Source organism: Homarus americanus, unplaced genomic scaffold, assembly GCF_018991925.1.
Source record: "Homarus americanus isolate GMGI-L3 unplaced genomic scaffold, GMGI_Hamer_2.0 scaffold26351, whole genome shotgun sequence".
NCBI classification, from domain to species: domain Eukaryota; kingdom Metazoa; phylum Arthropoda; class Malacostraca; order Decapoda; family Nephropidae; genus Homarus; species Homarus americanus.
In genome coordinates, this window is record NW_024724368.1 from 558,776 (window position 1) to 584,944 (window position 26,169).

At 40.7% G+C, this 26,169-nt stretch overlaps 1 protein-coding gene across 1 annotated transcript in view; it reads right to left on the minus strand.

Moving 5' to 3' along the window:
• Positions 1-26,169, minus strand: part of LOC121864112 (histidine decarboxylase-like) — a 185,393-nt gene that overhangs the window by 86,802 nt on the left and 72,422 nt on the right. The window lies entirely within an intron of this gene.

Here is a 26,169-nt window from a genome sequence, read left to right on the forward strand (position 1 = left end):
ATCAATTAGTATTATGGTCACACATGTGCCTGAAAAGATAGATACATGTATAGGCAAATAAGCAGAAATTAAAAGAATTAAATAAATGAAAAATAGATGATTGTATAAATTAAGTAGGTGGGTGGATAGCTAGAGAAACAAATATCTAAATAAAGAGATAAAGGGATAGGAAGATAAATAAATTATATATATATATATATATATATATATATATATATATATATATATATATATAAACATTACCTCACTAGTCGGAAATCGAGCCCTGGACATCTGCATGTGAACAGGGATCGCTACCACTGCACCACAGGGACAATGAAAATAATATTAGGCTTTGCTTTATTTCACACAAACCCTGTTTATTCAATTTATTTTTTAAGCAACGTGAACCTCCATTGGGGATTGCCCGTAACAACTATGTGGTCGTAATAGCATTTTACCGGACTTCCGTATACAAACAATGCCTCACTAGTCGGGAATCGAACCCTGGACCTCTATGAACAAGGATCATGTGTATATGGACGGTTGAGACATGTGGTCTTGTGTTTCCTAGCTGGAAGTTCATGTTGCTTTAAAATAAAACAAACGAACAAGCTTTGTGTGAAATAATTTCAAAGCCAGGAATCCAATGCTCTGTTTGTCCATTTGAGGGATAACAAGCATTGCATTGACTGGGATAATGCCTCCTCAATATTACCATGTAAGTCAATTGACAGTAGGAACATCATAGAATCTAGTCTTATTAAACATACCGAAGCATTCAACATGAATTTGAGAAACGGCATGTACAAGCTGGACAATTTTGTAATTAAGAAGATTTGTGATCAGGTGAGAAGGCCAGGTCACTTGACCATCTGACCTGACCACCAACCGTTGTGTGCTATTTAAAGATTAGTAGGGTCATTACCTAATACCTGACCATTGTGGACCTGGTCTCACCCTCCTCTGTATATATACACCTTGATTTGTATTACTCTCTCTAGTCTGTACTCACCCCTGAAGATGTGAATTACACGAAAGCGCTTGGGAACTTCGTGTTTTCTTCTTTCCTTGTGGTTATCAGCATATATATATATATATATATATATATATATATATATATATATATATATATATATATATATATATATATATATATATATATATATATATATGTGTGTGTGTGTGTGTGTGTGTGTGTGTGAAGCTAGAGAGATAATTAAGGACAAAGAGACAGAGGGAGGAATGCCTGTGTGTTGCACACATGACAACATCGTCTAATTGGCATCGTTATCGAAGATGAGATGATTTACTGAGGTACTGACTCCTTAGTGATAGGTGGACCAGTGGCCCCTTGTTGTCTGCCTCACTGATTTCTCCCTATTGTCTTGGGTCACTCCACTTCTCTCTCCCTATATCCCTTCTCTTACTCTCTCATTTGGCTTATTCCATCTCACTTTCTCCTTGGCTTATTCCCCTCTCACTCTTTCCCTCTCTCTCGTTCTCTTACTGTCTCATCCCCTTTTCTCATTCTCTCCCTGCTTCGTCCCCCTATCACTCTAATCCTGTCTCTTTCACTCTGTTGCTCTCTTCCTCATTCACCCCCTATCATTCTCTTTCTGCTTTACTCACCTCTCTCACTCTCTCCTTGGTTCACTCTTTTCACTCTACCTGGCTCACTCCCCCATCTCTCTTCTGCTCACTCCTCTATTGCTCTATTACCCTTGGCTAATATTTCTCGCTTTTTCTCTAGCTAACTCTTCTCTTTCTTTTCCTGACTCATTCCCTTCTCACCCTTTCCCTGTCTCACACCAACCTCTCTCTCTTTCTCACTCCTCTTTTACTCTTTTATTGTTCCACTTTCCCCTGTCTCACTTCCCTCTCATTTCCCCCCTTCATAGCCTTTCTCACTTAAGCCACAAGTCCAGAAAACTGTGAGGGCAAATATTTCGGAGTGATAATTGTAAACTCCTGGAACAATCTGCCAGTGTGTGTTGTGACGGCACCGAGTACGAGCTCTTTCAAGACCAGACTTAACCAACACTGGAGTAGGTACAGATACATTCAGGAGCCAGTGCATACCCAGTACTTACCAATAGTGCGTAACAGAGATGTGGACGACAGCCCAAGAGGTTAACGAGCCGATCAGTGGCGAAGAGGATAGAAGTGAATGGTAAGTAAAAGTTATCTCTTTCTTACTTCACTCTTTCTATCCATATCCCACTCTCTACTCTTCTTTTTCCCTTCTCTTATTCCTTCTCTCAATCTGCCCATACTTCCTCAACATGTTTACTCTCTCTCCCCTCTCACCCTCATTTACTTATTATACATAATTCTCCTTCACCAGGTTGGTTTCCTCACATTCCATCCTACCACAAATTATTCCTCTTCCGCACTTCTCAAAAATTTATTTTCTTCCCATAGCAAACTCTACTTCCTTCCTATCACAAACTCTACTTCCCTCCCTCCACATGCTTTGCTTCCTTCCCATCACATACTCTACTTCCCTCTTCACACTTCAATTTCCTCTCTCCTCACACTCTTCTTCCTTCCCTTCACACATACTTTCTCTACCTCCCTACAATCCTCTGCATCCCTCTCCTTCTCACATTCTTCTTTCAACCCCTCACTGGTATGTTCTCCTCCCATCCATTCTCCCTGTCACCCACCTCTTCATCATTCCTCACCGGACATCGTATCCTAGGTAAAGGACTGAAAAGGGTGGGGGGGGGGGAGAGGAAGGGGCAGTGAAGTGATGAGCGAGAGGAACAAGATGCACTGTAACAATACCTATATTTTTACCTTTTATTCCCTTTATTTAGCTCTTCTTAGTTCTTAATTCTTTATTCTGCTCTTTATTTCATTCGCTGTATACTCGTGAGATGGAGGGGGTGAGGTAATTGGTGAGGTGGAAGAATTAAGGAAAGAGGGAGTGAGGGAGAGAGGGAGGACTGTGGCATGTGAGGAGGGAGGGTTTTTTTTAGTTTAACAAATTTATTGGCAGAGCTTGTACTACAGTTTGCCTATTCTGAGTAATTCAGTCAGGTCTTGACACTGAGGGTGGTATCACTTCTCACTGTCACGCAGGACAGAGGTTCACACACAAAGAAATACATCATATTCATTAACAACTATAAATGTATAGAGGTCAGATTCATATGGATAATGTCACTGTTCACTGCCATGCAGGACAGAGGTTCGTACACAAAGAGTTGCATCATATTCATTGACAGTACATATACATATATGTAAACACACACACACACACATATACATACATATACGTATATACATACACATATACATGTACACGTACATATACATGCACACACGCACACATACATACATATACGTCGGTCAGATTCATGTGGGTAATGTCACTTTTCACTGCCATACAGGACAGAGGTTCGTACACAAAGAATGCATCATATTCATTGACACTATATATAGGTCAGATTCATGTGGGTAATGCCACTGTTCACTGCCACGCAGGACAGAGGTTCGTACACAAAGAAGGAAATACATCACATTCACCAGCAGCATATATAGGTCAGTGGATCACATACATTGGAGTCATATTCTAATTGAAGACTAATCAGTGTGGGCTAGCAAATTTGGGATAAACAGCAAGAATGTCCTCAAGCACACCTGATTCAATGAAGTAATTACATAGTTCAAGATACAGTAAGTCAGGTGGCCTGAAGTCTTTGACAGTGTCACATTCAATAATATAGTGTTCAAGTGTATGCTTTAAAGGTTTATCACAAAGTTTACAAGGAGGGAGGGGTGGCGAGTGAGAGAGAGGAGGCTCACCGCTGGTTTGTGGTTAAGCTAGGCCCTCACACAAGGGAAACAGGAAGAATGGATGAGGGACGATGATAAATGGGGAAGAGGAATAACATGCAATAACCGAGACATTAGGGGAAACAGGTGATAGGTGTGTTGTCACTTAGGACTCAATGTATCACTGCATAACACCAAAGACATATGACAATGTTTTACTCAACACGAAGAGGGAAATATATAACACTTCTTAACGGTTCTTTGTTTACTGATCACCTGTTCTCCTAGCTAGTTAAACAGGGGTCACATGAATCACAATACATTTTGTGAAACGGATAAAACCTTAAGTATACTCACTGATATATCTACACTGTATATACTGTATGTTGGGCTAAGAAAACGAAAAGCGACCACAACGCGTTGTGTTGGTTTGGAAAATAACCAAAAGCTAGATTGTGCTATAGGGTAGGTTAGGTTAGGTTGGTTTGGATTGGGTTAGGTTAGTTCGAATTGGGTTAGGTTAGGGTAAAATCCAAATGCAAAATTTAACTTTCTGGTTATTTTGAAAACAAGCACAACGCGTTGTGGTCGCTATTCGATTTCTGAGCTCAACACACACACACACACACACACACACACACACACATATATATATATATATATATATATATATATATATATATATATATATATATATATATATATATATATATATATATATATATATACACACACATAACCGTAACTATAATTTAATACATTAGTAGCTCCCAGTTATAATTTGGAGTGAAGCCGAATTCGGTTAAGTGTAGACCAATATGTCGGAGTTGAGAGAAACCAGAAAAACTAACTGGAATCTCCTAATTGATTGCCGGGTTTGCTTACCTCTGTGAAAAAAAAAATCCGTTTTAGTGCTCATGTGACGCCGCCTTTACTTATGAGATGTCAAACCACTTCAAAAAGAAGTCAAGTAAGGATGTGAAGAGTCAAAGAGGGATATCGAGAGAACTAGCAAGGCAGACTTCGGTTCAGCGAGACGGAATCTAATCCCCGTCTTACAATCCAGCACAAATATCTCACTTATAGAGGTCAACAAACAGCCTCAATGAAGCGTCTTCACCAGATGTGTCCAAAGGGAGGAAGGTTGTAAGGAGAAAGGAGAGAGAAAAATGGAGAGGTGAAAACGAAAACACGTGAATATATATACAATCAATACCCAACTAGTATAGGATCGAAACCTCCGCGTGTTAACATGGAGCACTAATATATATATATATATATATATATATTTGTAGGTTAATTGAACTATATTGCCGATCAAAATATAAATCATTTCTTGGGGTTTACTAATGAGGTGGCTACGACGAAGTCATCTTTATGTACAAGAGAAAGGCAACACATAAATAAAGGCAAACACCAACTCGAGGACCACACGTCCGGCAGTCTCTGGAGTAGCTACAGGCCTGCTGGAAGCAAGGGGAATATATCTTCAAACCAGTGATGAATAAGACATAAGAACATAAAAGCATAAGAATGGAGGAAATTGCAACGGGCGTCTTGGCCTATATTGGGTTGTCCAGTTTACACCCGACCCCTATAGCAAAGTCTGCACATTAGGAAATTTTAACTTTATTCAGATAGATTAGACCGACCTTACGGGTATCTTAGAATCAAAGGATTTCCCTGAAACAGTTGAGGACTGTTTCCTTAGTCAACATATAGCCGAACCCACCTGAGGTAATAATATACTTGATTTAGTTATGTCAAACAGAGAAAATCCCAATAGTAACGTCGAGGTAGGGAACGAACTAGCTAACAGCGACCACAAATAACTTAATGTCAGTCGCAGGGAAAATTCCACTAAAGTCCTAGATTTCAGAAGGGCAAACTTTGATAGGTTGGAAAGGCAGCTGAGTGAAGGGGTATTACGCTTGGGGTGAGATACATGACCTTACGCGAGGTGACCTCACACAATGTACCCACAAAGGGCGACCTCACATTGCCTGGTGAATTGACCACGATAACTTCACAAAATATAACGGTTGAGGATAACTTGATCACGAGATCTGAGGGTAAGGAGTTCCATAGCAATTTAAATAAAGGCAGAATATATTGTACCATACCGAAAACTCAGTTCAAATAACATTGACCCCAAATGGATAAAGAATATTATTGGACAAAGGAAGGGATAGGAAGGAGAATAAATCGTGGTGAAGTTTACCTCCGAGACTGTTATGAAGTATTGGCCAGAAAGGTTAAGACCGAAAAAAGAAAAAACAAGAGGAATAATGAACTGAAGGTACCAAGGGAAGCGAAATTAAACCCCAAGGGATTCTCCAAAATGTACAAACTAAAACTCGAGAAATGATTGGACCATTACAGTCATATACCGGCGAGGTAACGGATAACGCCGGAGAAATGAGCAATAATCTGAACAGATATTTTTCAGCGGTTCTCGCCACCGAGAATTTAAACGTGACAATCGATGCACCGACTATATCTTGCGCTAGTCAGGCCGCACCTCGATTATGCGGTTCAGTTCTGGTGCCCCTATTAATAGAATGGATATAAATTCACTAGAGTCGGTGCAGCGAAGAATGACAAAAATGATTCCGGGACTTAGAAACCTTCCATATCAGTATAAATTAAAGAAACTTAACTTGCATTCCCTAGAAAGACGAAGAGTGCGGGGAGATATGATAGAAGTATTTAAGTGGGTGAAAGGAATCAATAAAGGGGATATAGATAAAGTTCTTATAATATCCGAGCAGGATTCGACTCGGAGCAACGGATTCAAGTTGGATAAGTTTAGGTTTAGGAGGGAGATAGGAAGAAACTGGTTCACAATAGGGTGGTGGACGAGTGGAACAAGCTTAGCAACTTTGTAGTAAGTGCGGGAACTCTGGAAAGTTTCAAAAGGAGGCTAGATAGATTCATGGATGATAGAGAGTGGTAGTAACTCTCGACAGGAGCTGCCAGGCACAGGCCAACCGGCCTATTGCAGACTCCTTATTTTCTTATGTTCTTATGTTCTTAGTGAAGAAAATAGATTAAGTGGGATACACATGACTAGTAATTATGTTATTAAGCAAACAGACAAACTAAAACCTAACAAATCACCAGGTCCAGATGAGATGTTTGCTAGAGTACTATAGGAATGTAAGGAAGAACTTAGTATGCCCATACCAAATCTGTTTAACATGTCCTTAAAAACAGGTGTAGTACCAGAATCCTGGAGAATAGCGAATGTAATACCGATTTTCAAGAAGGTAGATAGATCACTATCCTCTAACTGCCATCCAATCAGTTTAACATCAATTGTAGGCAAATTGCTGGAAGCAATAATTTCAAACTGTATTCGAAATCACTTGGAGAATCACAAGTTGATTAATGATTCCCAAAATGGCTTCACAAATCAATTAACATCTTTTCAACTGCTTTCGATTCAGCGAATGACGGACATGATTAAGATGTGGTATACCTCGACTTAAGCAAAGTCTTCGGCAGAGTCCCCCACGAAAGACAAACACGAAAAGTGGAGGCTCATAGAATTGGAGGAGATATTCTAAAATGGATTAGGGCGTGGTTACAGGACAGGAAACAGAGAGTAAGCATTAACGGCACTAAACTCAATTGGGTAACGTCACTAGTGTACTGTAAGTACCCCAAGGCTCAGTACTTAGACCATTACTTTTTATTATAAAAATAAACGATATAGATATAGCAAAAGAAGTAAATTAGCTGACGACACTAAAATAGGGCGTGTAATTAAATCTGACAAGAACTCTGCAAAACTACAGGAAGATCTAAACAAATCTTTCGCATGGTCTGAAAAATGGCAGATGAAATTTAACGTGGACAAATGTAAGGGACTTAGTCTAGAAGATTGTTACGACCTTAAGAATTTCTTCTTTCACGAACCCATAACTACGACAAAACTTCACTTGACAAAGACAGAAATGTAAACGAGCCGACACAGTGAGGACACTTTGAATCCATGACTCTTCAGGCCACTAAGAAGCCTTTGCAATTTTTTCAAACTGCATGAAAAACTCTTCTGGATCCACCTCGTCAAAGGCAGGCATTAGTCTCAAATGTTTTGTCACATCAAACAATTTTGTCTCAGATTCTAAAGGCAACGCCTGTAAATCTCGTCTTCTACTGCCAGCCTGTGCTAACGTTAATTCATGACGCCTTTCATGCTCTCTTTCCCTTTCTTCACTTTCCTTCAAAGCCAACTCATGTAACTTATCCTTTTCTCGTTCTTGCCTTTCATGCTCCAATTCTAGCTTTCTTATCTCTACAGCTTCCTTGGGCTCAAATGCACGCAAAGTCAGTGCCCCCTCGGTAGCACCTCCTCATTCACAAGTTCAGTTAGGACTGCATTTTGAATCACAGATTTCCTTTGACTATGTTGATACTCAATTTCATATGTATCAGCAAGTCTCATCCAACATCCTTTCTTAGTGCACAGTCTTTCAACATTTTCACGGATGATTCTCAACAAACTGGCCTCTTAAGTTGTAACAGAGATGTAAACAGAGAAACCAGCTATCAGATGAACAACGTTGTTATAGAGAAATCCGACCGCGAGAAAGACTTAGGGATAATGATAAATGAGAAATTTAAACCAAGGCAACAATGTGTATCTGCTCGAAACAAGGCTGACAAAGTACCTAGGTTTATACAAAGGAGTGTAAGTTACAACGCTACTGAGGTTATCCTAAAAGTGTACAGTATACGTATATGAGATTATTTTCTTGAATGTAGATCTAAAGTTTTGGCGCCCTCCACTACGGGTATATTTACGTTGATAAATGTGGCCTAGAGCCTACAAAAGGTTGGAGACCACTGGTAGTGTCTAATCCATTCTATTCTGATAATTCAGTCAGGCATGGAACACTTGTTCATTATAACACCGTTGTATGGGTTCGCCGCTACCAAGAATTTTATTTTTTAAGACCCCTCAAAGAGAGTGATCGCAGGGCTGTAAGACGGCCATGAACTTTTACAACATCGGGAAATAAATGTAAAATCAGTTGTGTGTAAAATTTATAAATAGTTCTTCCCAACTTTCTTCATGACATATTTAATATGTCATGAAGAACTGTTGCGTGTGAAGCGTCCTCCTGTCCCTCCTAACCCAGGTCTGGTCAACAGTATACCCTCATCCGTATTATGTCGCTCAGCTGTCGAGTTTTATGGCTACTGACTGAATCACTTACTGACACGAGCTGACTTAATTACTTACTGGCACTAGCTGACTGAATCACTTAGTGACGCTAGCTGAATGAATCACTTGCTGACGCTAGCTAATTGAATCGATTTCTGACACTAGCTGACTGAGTCACTTATTGACACTCTAGGTGACTGAATCACTTACTGACACTCCAGCTGACTGAATTACTTACTGACACACACTGTTCACTAATTTACTGCTTAACTGAATCACAACTTATTTATTTTCTAATTGACAGATTCATTCATTGTTTGACAATGATTGAGCGACTCACATCTCAGCGACTGACACACCCAGAATACTCTCAAAATACACCCATGGGAGGAAAGGAGGGAGGGAGGGAGGAGGGTAATTATGTTGAGCTAGATGATGGTGGACAGGTAACCAGATCCACTCAAGCACACACCGCCTACCTCACTTCTTTTATAGCGAGTACCAGCTGGTGTCCTCCACCAGAACCAACAACAACCTACCACACAGGTGGTTTCCTTCACTTAAAACAACCACAATCTGCCACACAGGTGGAGGCATTACTGCATCTCAGCATTCTTCAGGATAACTACACTTACTGTAGGTGAGAGGAGCGTCAGAAAAACATTAGTCGTGGAGGACCACGAGACGCAGAGGGAAATGAAACCATCTGTATCACTAGTAAGAGCCGTCCACCAACACATGCAAAACTTATTTTTAACTTCATTTTATGTGACTGAAAAAGACTTGCCGGAAATTAGCTCATTTTTAGATGGTTTATTATACTGGAATCTTAGAAGTGTGGAAGGTGTCATCTGATAGGTGCCGCGTGGGAGGTTCCATGCGGAAGGTGTTGTGTGTGTGTGGTGTCGTAAGGGAGATGCCATGTGAGAGGTGTCGTGTGTCAGGTGCAGTGTGCGAGGTGTCATGTGGGAGGTGTCATCTGGGAGGTGTCATGTGGAAGGTGTCATGTGGAAGGTGTCATATATGAGGTGTCAGGTTTTTTTGGGGATTGGCCCACCCGGGCACAGGTCACTGACCCACATCGCGGCCTGGGGGGCGATAATAATAATAATAATAATAATAATAATAATAATAATAATAATAATAATAATAATATTAAAAATATTAATAATATTAATAATAACCCATAGTAAAAAAAATAATAAAAATACAAAATTAAAAATATAAATAATAAAATATAAATAAAAAAAAAATAATAATAATCCATAGTAAATAAAATTTATAATAAAAATACAAAATTAAAAATACAATAATAAAATATTAAAGATAACAATAATAATAATAAAGAACCATAAAGAAATACAAAAATAAAATAAAAAGTTAGAAACGATATACCTGTACAGTATATACTGTATGTTATGTTGTCAATAGTAAGAGAAACAATTGAGACCCTGCAATTGTGTGTATATGAGCCAGAAAGTCAGATCAGCAACCTGGGACTTGGTCACAATTTTCATTATGCCATATGGCAGCAGGGTCTACCATGAGACAACACATGCTTCCTATGCCTTCCCAGACTGTAGTACCTCCCTGTTTGGTAGCTGCTTGCTACCTGGTAGGTTTATTTATAACTTAACTATGAAATGAAATCGAAACGCTGCTAAGCTGGTGTGTTTCACTGCCAACTAAGCTTCAGTTATCAAGTGTGGATTAAATCGCCTGTCTTTACATTAACCTGAATCTCCTCCCACACGACTTCTCATACGACACATTCCAGACGACACCACCCGCACGACTCCTCCCACACTGCACCTAACACTCGACATGTCCCATTCATCTTCTCCAACACTACACACTACACCATCCACACGACACCTCCCACACAATACATCCCACATGACATATCCCGCACGATACCACCGACACGACACCTCTGATACGAAATATCCTACACGACACCTCCCACACGACTCCTCCCACACGGCACCTCTCACACGACATCCCACACGACCCCTCCCACACGGCACCTCTCACACGACATCCCACACGACACCTCACATACGACACATCCCACACGACACCTCCCATAGGGCACCTCTCACACGACACATCCCACACGACACCTCTTACACGAAATATCCTACACGAACACTACCCACACGACACCTTCCACACAACACCTCCGACACGACACCTCTGACACGAAATATCCTACACGACACCTCCCACGACACCTCCCACACGACACCTCTACACGAAATATCCTACACGAACACTACCCACACGACACCTTCCACACAACACCTCCGACACGACACCTCTGACACGAAATATCCTACCGACACCTCCCACACGACACCTCACACGACACATCCCACACGACACATCCCACACGACACATCCACACGACACCTCACAAACGAGGCATCCCACACGACCCCTCCCACACGGCCCCTCTCACACGAAATATATTACACAAACACTACCCACACGACACTTTCCACACAACACCTCCCACACGACACGTCTGACACCACATATCCTACACGACACTTCCTACACGACCCCTCCCAAACGACACCACTCATAAGACACCTCCCACACGACACTTTCCACACAACACTTCCCACATGACACCTCACATACGACATATTCCACACGACACCTTCCACACAACACCTCCCACACGACACGTCTGACACCACATATCCTACACGACACTTCCTACACGACTCCTCCCAAACGACACCTCTCATTCGAAATATCCTAAACGACACCACTCATAAGACACCACTCACACGACACTTCCCACACGATACCTTCCACACGACACCTCAAATACGATACATCCCACAAGATACCTCACACACGACTCCTCCCACAAGACACCTCTCACACGACTACCATTTAGCAGCTGTAATTCTAGGTACGAACCTCTGTCCTGCATGGCAGTGAACAGTGGCATTACCCACATGAATCTGACCGACGTATATATATGTATGTGTGCGTGTGTGTGTGTATATATATATGTACATGTATATGTGTATGTATATATGTATATGTGTGTATATGTGTGTGTGTGTGTACATATATGTATATGTACTGGCAATGAATATGATGCATCTCTTTGTGTACGAACCTCTGTCCTGCATGGCAGTGAACAGTGACATTACCCATATGAATCTGACCTCTATACATTTATAGCTGTTAATGAATATGATGTATTTCTTTGTGTATGAACCTCTGTCCTGCGTGGCAGTGAGAAGTGATACCACCCTCAGTGTCAAGACCTGACTGAATTACTCAGAATAGGCAAACTGTACTACATACTCTGCCAATAAATTTGTTAAACTTAAAACTTAGGCACTTTTTGTTTTCCTTTACTTCTCCAGTAACTGAAAAATTGCTTATCACTAAAGGTTCACTGTAAGGCTGAGACGACTGATACTTCTTCACCTACCCTTCCATACAAATAGTACTAAGCTTACCACTATCCTCTACTTCTTCAGCCCCGGTGGATCCTGGAGCCCCTGAGGATCTCCCCAAGACCCAGTCATGATCTCGTTTGATCCTCCTGTAGACGGATCTGGAGTGATCCAAACAAAAAGGCGAGTGATCCCTACAGGAAGGTGGTTGCTCCCCGAGACAAAAGCCTGAGTGACCCTCACAGGAGCCGCCTGGCGCTAAATAATAGGTGGGCGGCCCTGGGGAGCCACGGCCGCTACACTGAGTCAAGTGTATCATTTTCTGGCGCTCCCCTGTGACGCCCGCCCACAGTAAGTGATAGCCGACGAGGATAATGGCCCCCTGCCTCCCCCAGCTGACCGGGAAGGGGACCTGCTTTGGGTGACGGGGGAAGGGAAGGGGGGGAGAGGGTGTTGAGATGAGGAGATTGAGAAGAACGGAAGGATTGTTCCAGACGTGAGTAGTAGGAAAAGAGGGAACGGAAAGAGTTTGTGTAGAGTGAGGGAGAGTGATGAAAGGAGGCTACCAGAGTGTGGGAGGGTGATGGGTAGAAACTACCAAGGGTGGGGAAGAGTGGTGGAAGGAACCTACCAGGAGGTAGGGAGGGTGATAGGGGAGGAGACTACCGAGAGAGGAAGAGTGATGGAGGGAGCGAGGAAGAGTGTTGGAGGCTACACCACCATCACCAGATGTGGAGCCTGCACCACCATCACCCTTATCACCACAAGTGGAGTCAGCACTACCATGACCATCATCATCACAAGTGGAGTCTGCCCCACCATGACCATCATCACCACATGTGGAGTGTGCACTACCATCACCAACATCACCGCATGTGGAATCTGCACCACCATCACCACAGGTGAAGTCTGTATCATCATTACTACTATCACCAACATCACCTCATGTGGAGTCTACACTACCATCAAGATCATCACCGCATGTGGAATCTGCACCATCAACACTATCATCCCCACATGTGGAGCCTGCACCACCATCACCACATGTGGAGTTTATACTAAAACCTGTGATGTCTTATGCACCACCACCTGAGATGTCTTATGCACGACCACCTGTGAAACCTTATGCACCACCACCTGTGAAGCCTTATGCACTACCACCTATGAAGCCTTATGCACCACGACCTGTGAAACCTTATGCACCACCACTTTGAGATGTCTTATGCACCACCACCTGAGATGTCGTATGCACCACCACCTATGAAGCCTTATGCACCACCACCTATGAAGCCTAATGCCCTACCACCAGTGTGAAGATAAAACCTTTTCGGGACGGGTCCAAGCACACTGTGTGAAATGACACAATACTTTATCGCTAATGACAAGATAGCTGACATATTGAGATTGTATTTACTTTTTTGTAATTAGTAGCTATATTAGTTCCCATGTATAGAACCAAACACACAACATGCTTGAATACCTCTCACGCAAATGTGAATAACAAAGTGTGCAGCCAGACATACTGCCTCACACTCCTGTTCTCATGCAGTTGCGAATAAGTTACCCTTTATGTATACAACTAAACAAAGAATTTATTTGAAATACTCTGTAACATTCAATGCCATAATATCCTGAATGTGGAATCAATTAGGAAATAAAAACTGAATTAAATACAGAAACAATTTGTATAGAATGATTTGATGGTAGGAAAAAATTAACCAAGGGAATAGTAATTATATAGACCTCCTAATCTTGACAGGTGTTGATGGGCAAGTTATTTGGGATGATATGCCTAGGGAATCTAGACATAGCAAAGTCTGTATCATAGGTGACTATCTACAGGGATAGTGAAGAAAATAGGTTTAGCGAGTTAATAGTGACTAGTGGCGATGTTAGTAAACAAATAGATAAACTAAAACCGAATAAGTCGCCAGGTCCCGACAAGATAATTTGCCAGACGATTACAGAAATGTAAGGGAGAACTTAGTATGCCCTTAGGAAAGATCTAGACAAATTTCCACATGGTCTGTAAAATGGCAGATGAAATTTAATGTAAAAAAATGAAAAGTAATTAGCCTAGGAGATGTAAATAAAGAAACCAATTATCAGATAAACAACGTAGTTATAGAAAAATCCGACCGTGAGGAAGAATTAGGATTAATGATTAGTAGGAATCTTAAACCAAGACAACAGAGCATATTTGCTCGAGTGTCAGTTACAGGTACATGACTAACGAGGTTATCCTAAAACTACATCTTGCGCTTGTGAGACATCACTTTTGTTATGCGGTCCAGTTTTGGTCACCGTACTACAGAATGGATATCGAATCCCTAGAAAGCATACAGGGGAGGATGACAAGACTAATCCCGGGCATTCGGAGTATAGAGACAGATAAAAGCATCTGAATTTGCACTCCTTTGAGAGACGACGTAGAGTGAGGGACAATATGTGAGATCATTGAACTCCTGCAAGGCAGTGTTGAACTCAGACATTATGTGGGCTGACATTGTCCACAATGCTCGCTGTTCTTCCGTCATCTTACTGCCATGAGTCAAGCCGGCTGTGCTTTTTAGTGACTTCATAAGTGTTTGCTCGATGACTAGATCGGAACCGAGGCCTGCCCAAAACTGATTTGTTCGACGAATGACATGGAAACCGTCTTGAAACTTCCTGTAGACATTTGGGTGTTTGCTCTCTAGTTCATTCATTTCTTAGATGTAGAGATAGGCAGACTTCAGGTAGTTGTAGTGTCCTGCTGCAGCAAATGTTGGCAAGGCGTCGGAAACAGTACGCAAGTGATTCAGCCAAGACCCAGTGCGAGCTGCTTTATTCAGCGCTCGTGCAGTACGAAGCATCCGCTGATATCCTAGTCACAACTAACTCGTTTTAGATTTAAATAGATAAAAACCTTCAATATTCAAGAAAAATAACGTTGAAAGAAGGTCAAAATAACTAATATCTAATGAAGAAAAAATGAAGCAAAAACCATTGTCCTATATCAAATCGTTTGGAGTGTTGGCCGCCATATTGGCCGCCATCTTGGATTTACGGATTCGATGGATCAAGTCATAAGTCGATTGGCACAAATGAATTCCTTGACCCTTAAAACCCTTGGTTAGATACAAAATTATTGTTCTACACCTAATAATAAGGAAGTTACATCCGCCTTCCTGATTTTCAGGGTCAGCGGCGGCCACCTTGGAACTGACCCAGTTTTAACCCACTTACGGTGGTCAAATTTTGGTATACTTTTTCTGTCGTTTACAACACCCAGTAGGTCAAACAAACACTGAGATACCTTTTGTTAGAATTTTTGTGAGGGTGAGGGTGTTATTTTTCTTCATAAATTGACCCGCCTATTAGCACCATAATGTGGGCTGTACCCCGCGCCTAAATCTAAATTTGTCTAATTTAAAACTATTGATACGAGTTCGCACCTGGTTGGATAGTTTGAGTTCCTTTGTTATATCTCCTTTGTTTAGCCCTGACTTCCATTTATAAACCTCGATCATATCGCCCTTCACTCTACGTCTCTCGACGGAGTGCAAATTAAGATGCTTTAACCTGTCTCTGTACTCAAGGTTCCTAATGCCCGGGATTAGTCTTGTCATTCTCCTTTGAATTCTTTCTTGGGATTCTATATCCTTTCTGTAGTATGATGACCAGAACTGAACGGCGTAATCCAAGTGAAGTCTCACAAGCGCAAAATATAGATTTAGGATAACTTCGCTCGTCTTGTAATTAACACACCTTTGTATAAACCCAAGTACTTTGTTAGCCTTGTTTCAAGCTAATACACATTGTTGACTTTGTTCATATGATTTTTTTTTACATCTCCTCGACAAATACTTTACATTTTTCCACTTTAAATTTAATTTGCCATTTCTCAGACCATGCGAAAAATTTGTTTAGATCTTCCTGTAGTTTTAAGGAGTCCTTGTCAGATTTAATTACATGCCCTATTTTAGTGTCATCAGTAAATTTACTTATGTTGCTGTCTACGCCTATATCTATGTCGTTTATGTATATAATAAATAGTAATGGTCCAAGTACTGCCGTTAATGCTTACACTCACAAGAAAACAAATGGAGAAGCCCTGAGATTAGCAACAACTTCAAGAGAAATATTTTTAATTTTCAGAATTTTTTTTAGATATTTTGGTCGTATAATTACGGATGAGGAAATAATAACTGAAATATTAATGGGCAAATTTGATGGTAGGAGGGCCAGGGAAAGGCAGAGACTAGGACGGATTAATCCTAGAAGATTGGTAAAAAATAACCCGAAACATTTAGAGTTGTGGACTATGGTCGCCAACCCTCACAAATGACAACGGTACTTTGACTGATGTCAATGAATATACAAGAACGTGTGATGGTAGTTACATTGTGACACTGAAGCTACAGTGACAGAGCCTATTTACCTGGACATTATCCAACAATTTTTTGAACCGCAGCTTTGTTCAGGCGCCATTCTTAGCACTATTGTCATTTACGCAAATTTCGCGTTGGAGTATCTTAATGAACGTTTTCCAGATCGCTGGATTGGACAAGAGTTCCTGGGCAGCTCTATTTCACGATTTAACGCCTTTGGCATCTGCATGGTATTTCTTCAAGTCAGATGTGTATCAAACAAGAGTTGTAGATTTGGAATAATTACGAGAACGTATAGAGGGGGCAGTTTAAAAATAACTCTATAGTTGCTGCAAAATGAATTTCGCAGTGCAGCTAACAGATTTAAAATCTGCAGAGATATTGACGGTGGCCATGTAGAATTAAATGCTTAAGTTAAATGAATAAATATACCTCTTTACATATTATTGCACACAGTATCCCTTTTTCTCTCGATTTACATAAACTCGGTAGTGACTATATAAACTTTCCGTGAATATCACGCACGCGCACACACACACACACACACTACTACTACTACTACTACTACTACTTTGCTGTCACTCGGAATCGAGTATGACGATCATCCAGCTATGATACAGTGATATGAGTTATTCGGGATGTCACCTAAGTTGGTGAGTTTTGAGGTGACTAAAAAGGCCGATACGGGACCCGCAGGGTCGACCACATTCGTTGCACATGTGGAGGGCTGCATCTGGTGCGGGAGAGGCTGTAGCAGAGTCTTTCCGGCGTTGGCGCTTGTCTGCCTCGGTTTGCAGTCGGGCTAACTCGAAAGTATTGACACCTTCTCGTGTGGTGCTCATCCAAGCGTTTCAAAGTGGAGTAATCGACTCCCAGGTGTAGGGGGGTTGATTTGGCACTTTTCAGGTGTGTCTTAAGACTATCCTTATACCTTTTCAATTGCCCGCCGACATTACGTTTACTATTAGTTAGGTGGCTGTAATGTAGCTGCTTTGGCAGCCTACTGTCGTCCATGCAGGTAACATGACTAGTTCAGCATAGCTGTTCACTCCCGGCAGTCATATCTGCCTGTCTCCGCTGCCACTCGTCCGACGCCATAATGAGAGGTATGATGAACTGGATGATGGCTGCCTTTTAAGTTGATTTATGTGGTAAGGCAGGAGCGCAGGCTGCAACCACACATCTTGACTCTCCCTTTTCTTGATCCAGTGGGGCAAGTGTTGCAACGACTGGGGAGAGGAAGAGTTGCAATGGACTGTCGATAGCCCAGTTTGTTGGTTTTCGCATTAGTAGCCTGTTCATTTGGCAATGCTTTCATCTGCTTGTGAAGTCGTTGGGTTTCCACGGTGGTCACCTCTTCCGCCTATACTGCTGTTGGGGTCTTGTTGGAGCTCTGTATGCATGTCTGCCTGATGCGGGGCTCCACAGCAGATTTTTCACTCGGGGTTTACTCCCGTAGCCTATTACCTACCAAGGTTAATCCGTAAGGCAGCGGGCAATGGCTGATAGGCACCAGAATGCGTCCACTTGCCAGTGGGCCAATGCGCCATCCCTCTGGGGCCCACTGCTACTCCGAGATCCCCTGCTGATCTAGCCTGGGCCCACGAGGAACCCAGTTACCGTGTTTTGCCACGAGGAGGCACAGCAGTGGTCTTGATGGTGAAGAGGCTGTGTACTGGCAGGGGAAGACTTATGCAAGTTGCTTCCCTGTTTGCCACGAGGGCAAGTAAATCACTGTAGGTGAGCGTGATCCAAGTGTCTGTACTCACCCCTGAAGATGTGAATTACACGAAAGCACTTGGGAACTTCGTGTTTTCTTGTTTCCTTATGGTTATCAGCATATATATATATATATATATATATATATATATATATATATATATATATATATATATATATATATATATATATATATATATATATATATATATACAGTATATTGCAAATTGCTTGTTTAGAACACAATAGCGTCAGAGTCCACCATCACCACAACAAATAACGCGGCTGGGCGTCCACCCGGGAAGTGAATTTGACCTATAATCTTAATGTGAATTTCCAGTTCGGTGAAGAAAGTCAGGCAGCCTGTGTCGCCGTTGGCTAGCCAACATTAACCTCATACGGGATAACAACCTCTGTTTTGTTTATTGTCATGTATTCGCTGGTCAGTAAGTTATTCGTGAGTTCCAGACCTTGGTGTGTCCTGAGAACACTGCTGAACACCGTAAGAAATTTGAATTGTTATCTCATGATTTACTGTATTGGGCCAAGCATAAAATATTTTAATAACTTTTTTTTATTTTTTTATTTACAGGGATTAGCCCACCCGGGCACAGGTCACTGACCCACACCGGGGCCCGGGGGTCGAAAACGTAATAATAATAATGATATTAATAATAATTAGTTCATAGAGATAAAATTGATAATAAAAAATAAAAATAAAAAATAAAATAATAATAACAATAATAATTATAATAACAACACTGACAATAATAATAATAATAATAAATAATCATAAAGAAATACAAAATGAAAAAAAAGATCAATAGTGAGAAACAATATATGTATGTTGTGTTGTCAAAGTAAGAGAAACATTTGAAACCCTGCAATTGTGTGTAAATGAGGCAGAAAGTCAGATCAGCAACCTGGGACTTAGACACAATTTTCGTTATGCCATATGGCAGCAGGGTCTACCATTAGACAACACATTATGCTTCCTATGCCTTCCCAGGCGGTAGTACTTCCCAGTTTGACAGCTGCCTACAACCTACTTAAGGTTGTCCTGTAGAGTGTGGACCTTGATGGGATTTTTTTTTTCTCGAGATTCAGCTTCCTTCGGGATCTCCTGCGATGGGGTCAATACTAAAAAAAATATAAGTTTAACAGAAGATTATTGAAAAGTAATCGTTGTGTTCCCAAAGCCCGTTTGTTTTGGATTTTCATGCCCCCAAATAATTTCCTTATTATTGATAATTTGAGCTGTGTTTGGTCACATTCATGTTTTAGAGAGGTAGAAAAAGAGTATTTGTTAATAAAGAGAATATAGAAAAATTAAAACAAGAGGCTTCCTAGTTCAGCCTAATCAGTGTCTTTGATACGTGCCTGAAAAACTTAACCATAGATAAAAATACATGCAAGTTTCTATTCAAGATTCAGGTGAAAAAAACAAAAACAAAACACATGCGCAGCGCCTAAAGGTGGTAGCAGCAAGTGAGATGCAATGTTATGTGGGAAGGAATTTTGCAAATACCACCGGAGAAGGTAATGATAATATCGTTATACAGGTATCCACGAATGTTTCTTCCTGAAAATATGTAAAAAAATTGCAGCCCTACAAGTAAACACCAAAAATGTTAGAAATGGAGAGAGAATATAATATATCCATCTAGGCAGTGTTGACGCACCACCACCGGGTCCCCAAGCCAAACAAAAACAATGGAAGTTCAGCGGGCGTAACAGTTATTGATCCCTGGGTCGGTAATACAGCTCACGCCCACACTCGGAAAATTGACATGTTATCCTCATCCCACAAACTTTTCAAATTCGTAAAATAAACTTTTTATTAGTGTTTGTTTTTGTGCCACGTCAACATATAGACCTTTGGGAGAGGGGCTGAGTGTAGGATGGGAACTACTGTATTGCCACAAACTACGCCAGCCTGGCGGCCCCCTGTACAGACTTTAATTATGACTTGTTAACTTTAACCTTCTACCCACTTTCTAAAACAAAAACTCATACCATCAATGGCAAATCCATCTGCTAAATCTTGTCAAATTCACCCAGTTCGTGTTTTAGACACTTTGCTGACGAAGACACGCTGATTGAAACAACAACCACTTCCCTAATACAGCCGGGGAGAAGGGGGTGGTATTTTTATTTTTTGTAAATAAATTAAGGTCCATAGGCAGTATTATAAATATTAAGTATCAAGAAAATGTAATGATACTGTAACATTATTCAACATACAAGTGATATATATAACGATCAATCTTTAACACGTTTAATCCTATATTTCTTTCATATAGAACATGTTGCCAAAGTGTGAAAAACATACAATGGAAAATGAGGTACAACCCAGAACAAACATTAGTGCTCGCCAACACAGAGATTTTATCAAATAATCTTAAGATAATAGAAAAAAAGCTAATTACGCGGAGAAGGAAAACATCAGGTGGAGGAATAAGACAAAGAGAAGATATGAAGAGGGAGGTGGGAGAAGAAAGGAAGAAGGAGAGACAGAAACGGTGAGAGAGGGAGCACCCAGGCCTCGCGGGGAAAAGGACCTACTACCCAGTTTATTTATAGCCAACTTTCTACGACATAATCTCTATATCTTGACAATAATATTTAATGGAGAATGTTTGAAGAGTTTTAAAATCCTAACTCCATAGCTATATAAACACTATTTTTCCAATCATACCAATGGGATATTTCATCTAACACGTTGTTTTGATGGTTTATCTTTATCGTATACGAAGCTCTATGTAAAAGTAACTGAAGAAAGAAATGAAAAGATAGTTATTAACGTCTCAGTGTTCATTATGGAAAATTTGGCCTAATTGGTACAACATCTTAAAGGAACTGTAATTTAATCCAATCTGATTTAAGCAAGCTTAACTTCAGCAATGTAATACGGATGGGAGTAGTTGGGGAGGTGATGGCGGTCAAGTGCCGACCACGCTGTCTCGTTGTGTACCGAAGTCTTAGTATACAGTGCGCTATATCCATATTGTCCCTAAAAGGCAGTCATGCCTATGGGAATTAATTTCATTTTCACGAAATACGGTATAACAAAGTCAATGATTTCTTGTACTTGCCTAGATAAGTAGGCAGTACAACCAACACATGATACACCAGCTGAATTAAACCGCAACAAATATCACATCAAGCTCTCAAGGGAAATGAACATGAAGATAATATGCCAGTGCGTTTAAAATTCTGAAAACTTATAGTAAATGAAAGTTGGCAATGCAAACGACATGGACAAGACTCCTCAACAAGTAAAGGGTAAAGTCGCTTCTGAAAAGGCATACAAGACGCTGGACAGTGCTTGAAGGTTTGATTAAGAAAGTAAAAAGTTTTGTAAGCACTTTTAAGAAAAAGAACCATGCCCATTGGTACTCACAGAATCTTTAGTGTGTAGGGATCTATATCGGATATATGAAAACAACACTCATGAACCTCAATTTAACGAAAACTATCGTTCCAGAGAACATGTACTGCGCTAGGTGATTACTACTGACGGAGGTAAAGTGCTGTCGAGAGTGCTGTCTACAGCGTTCCTATCGAGTTGACATGGTTCTGAGAGTAACTGTCAGATAGTTCGTGTCTACTGTCGGACAGCTTCTGTCTGCGAGTTCGCTATCATGTGGACACGTGCTAGCCCGCAATTCTCACGGTAACTCTCAGCTATACGAACCAAGTTCGCAGTATGACAGTTGTGACGTGATGTTGAGTCCCGGGAGTAGAAACCAGCAATTAGAAACCACCGCAACAACCACAACAAACCATAGCTAAACCACTGGACGTGTGAAGCCGGCTGAAACGAAATAGTCACTTTTAATTGGTTTATGTTGATATCCCGGTGGTGAGGATAGGTCGAGGAAATGTACTTGGGGAATGGGCCAACAGTGTGTGTGTGTGTAGTGGTCACAAGGGGGTCATCAAGCGTCCTGTATATCAAAGTCTATCCCACGCCAAGACGGAGTGGCTTGCACGCACTCCCTGACCCTGGTTCTCGCTGTTACCTCACCCACACACATTTCATTGTTTCCTCACCCACGCCATCCCTGTTTTCTCCCTCCGGTTAAGGTTAAAGTCAGGGATCATTTGCGAAGGTCACCGTAAACTGGTAATTAACCTGTCATTCTAAAATTATCTAACAGAATCGGATAACTTTACTCCAGTGGCCACATGACTCCAGTGACAACTTTTTTTTTTACGGAGAATAGCCCACCCGGGCACAGATCATCGACCTACAACGGGGGCCTGGGGGGTGAAAAAAATAAGAGTAAAAATAAATTAAAAATAGAAGAGAAAAAGACTGTGTTAATGTACACCACGAAGACGCCGGAAAACCAGCTATTTGAAGTGAGACAGATAGTAAGAGTATGGGAACACAGAAAAAGGCAGAGCATTCCACGAGAGAGGCTGACCAAAGATGGGTGCAGTAGGAGAGCAGATCACCAGTAGATCTCGCTTCTTTCGCCTTTTCCTCAAAACTCAACTTTTCCTTCTTCTTGGCAGCATGCTTCGGTTCAGCCCATCCCGAAGAAGGGTGACCATTCCAATCTCTCTAACTATCGCCCCATTACCATCACTTCATCCCTCTCTAAGATTTTCGAAACTAAAACTCTCATTTTCTTCGTTACCTTGAACGCCTTTCTCTTTTGTCGGATCACCAGTATGGCTTTCGCCAGGCGAAACTGGTGATCTGCTCTCCTACTGCACCCATCTTTGGTCATCCTCTCTTATGGATTATGGGGAAATTTTCGTCGTGGCCCTCGACATCTCCAAGGCATTTGACAGGGTATGTCACAAGTCTTTGCTTTCTAAACTTCCCTCTTGTGGCTTCTCTCCCCCACTTTGTTCTCTAATTTCTAGCTTCCTTGAGAACCGATCCATGGCAGTTATTGTAGAGGGATCGATCTCTCGGTTTTCTCTACCAATAGTGGTGTCCCACAGGGTTCTGCTATTTCACCTATTCTCTTCTATCTTTTTATCAATGATTTACTTCACACTACAACTAATTCTATTCATTCTTACATGGTTATTCTACTCTTCACTCTTCTTCACAATTTTCCCTTCCCTCTAATTCTCAAACTAGTTATGTTTCTAGAGCTGATATCATTTCATCTATCAATGCGGATCTGTGCAGCATCTCCGAAAGGGAGGTAGAAACTTGGATAAATTCAATAGTAATAAAACAGTATTTACCAATAACACTTTCCAAATTAGATGATCTCCCATGAATCATATTTCAGGACGCATTCGTTCTGCCAAATTCTAAAATAGATGTGCTAGCCATTTCCTCTTATATGTCATGGAAGTCAGACATCCACAACATTGCTATAGCTGCCTCCCGAAAGCTGGGAATGCTGCACAGATGCCGTAGCTACTTCATTCTTGAGCAGTTGATTCAAGTTTATAAGGGATTCATTCGTCCTAACTTGGAGTACTGCTTTCATATCTGGGGTGGCTCTTCTTCTGTCCAACTGTTAGATAGTGTGGAATCAAAGGCATTTCGTCTCATTAACTATCCTCCTTTAGTTGACAATCATTCTTCCATTTCTCTTCGCCGCAATGTTGCTTCACTCTCTTTCTTTTACAGGTATTTTAACGGGCAAAGTTCGGTGGATTTGGCATCCTGTGTACCGCCGGCAAGACCGTGGGCTCGTAACACTACGTGTAGTCTTGTCCGCAGTGCTCACCGCTTCTCTGTGGATGTCGGTCACACTAGAATAACCCGCTATAGTACACCCTTCTTTCCTCACGCAGACAAACAGTGGAATGATCTGCCTTCTTCTGTGTTCCCATACTCATACTATCTGTTTCGCTTCAAATAGCTGGTTTTCCGGCAGCTTCGTGGTGAAGATTAATACAGTCTTTTTCTCTTCTGTTTTTAATTTACTTTTACTCATATTTTTTCGCCTCCTAGGCCCCGTTGTGAGTCGATGACCTGTTCCCGGGTGGGTTATTCTCCGTAAAAAAAAAAAAATAATAATAATAATAATTTAGTGACCATGTTATTACAGTGATCACCTTACTTCAGTGATCACCTTAATTCAGTACCCATGTTATTACAGTGACCACCTTACTTCAGTGACGACCTTACTACAGTGACCATGTTAATACAGTGATCACGTTACTCTTGTGACCACATAATATGGAGATTAAAAAAATGATGGAAGTTATTGTAATAAAATGCCAAGGCTTTGTGAAATTTTCACAGCTGACAGTTAACATCATCTCCGGGACATTAAAACGATCATCTTTATCCAATGACCACTTTACCTCCGTGACCACACCTCATACCCACGATCACCTTCTTGTACCCGTGCATCGCGTCGTGCTTCATTCACCACCGAGAATTTGCCAAATATTTCTGCGTGAGCGACGTTTAATTACTTGGCGGAGTTAAAGATTTGTCTTCTGTATTGATCGTTATTTTTTTTTGGTGGGGGGGCTTGATTGTTTGTGTGTGTGTGTGTGTCTGTTTGTTTATCTGCCTTTATCCTCATATACAGTATATGTCAGTTTTTGTATGTTTGTCTGTACCGGTGTGTACAGACGCATGTCTGTTTTTTCAGGTCTATCGGTTTGAACTCTTGCGTCCATAATGTTTCCCATATTACCAAGCCAAAATTCACCAGATTACTTCCGTACCACATTGTGTCATACTGAACCACATTATGTTATACTGAACCACATCATAACATAATTATCAAACTGTGCCAAACTGTATCAACTGTCTGATCAAAACAAAGTCCTGAACATGAAACAACAATCCACAAAGCTAAAGAATAAACAGACATGAACTGAAAATAAGGACTTAAAAATATAGGGACATTTATGTGAGAGTGGGAAGTACACAAAATTTAATGCTGTAGTGAGACGTTTATTAATTGAAGACAGATTGACAGGTTTAAATAGCATTAATGGAGAAAAATGTCACTTCATTATTATATTCAGGTGGTGAAAACAAAAGACAGGTACATAATTATTCTTGTAAACAAGAAGTTGGATAGTTGTGTAAAGGGATTTAATAATGCAAAAATAAATTTAATGGTTGTTTCCAAGCTAGAAATTAGTCACAAGATGAATATTATGATCGACAAAAGGGAATCCTAAACAGGTACAATTTTGCGTGTATTTGAGAAGTAATACAAGTTCTTATACTAGATACGAAAAATACATTTAAAAATGAAAAAGTCAAATAAAAACAGCATTTGATAATTTAGTGGCCGGTTAAAAGGTGCATCAATTTCAATATGAGAAAAAGGAGGTTATAGTCTTTAAAATGTGGTGCTACAGGAAAATGTTAAAGATACGTTATGTTGTTAATAAAACAAATGAGAAGTATTTAATATATCTTCATTTGCCAAAATCAACGAGAGAAATACTAGAAAACGATTGGAGAGAAGGGCCATGGTAAAAATAAAAGCAGACATGAAAACGGTGCCTTGATTGGTTGATTAGTTATACGTACCTAGCTTTACCAAAGTGTATCATAATATTTGACTATGCTATATCATACTTTTCATTAATGTAATATGTTTTACAAGATAAACAGTACATAATCTTACCACATTGTCCTGTACCGACTCATACCACAGCACAGCACAGCATAGCGAAATAAACAAAGTGTTCCACTGTATCAAATTCTATTTCGCCATAACACTCTGAAACAAACTATTCTCCTCGGTAAATCGCCGTAATG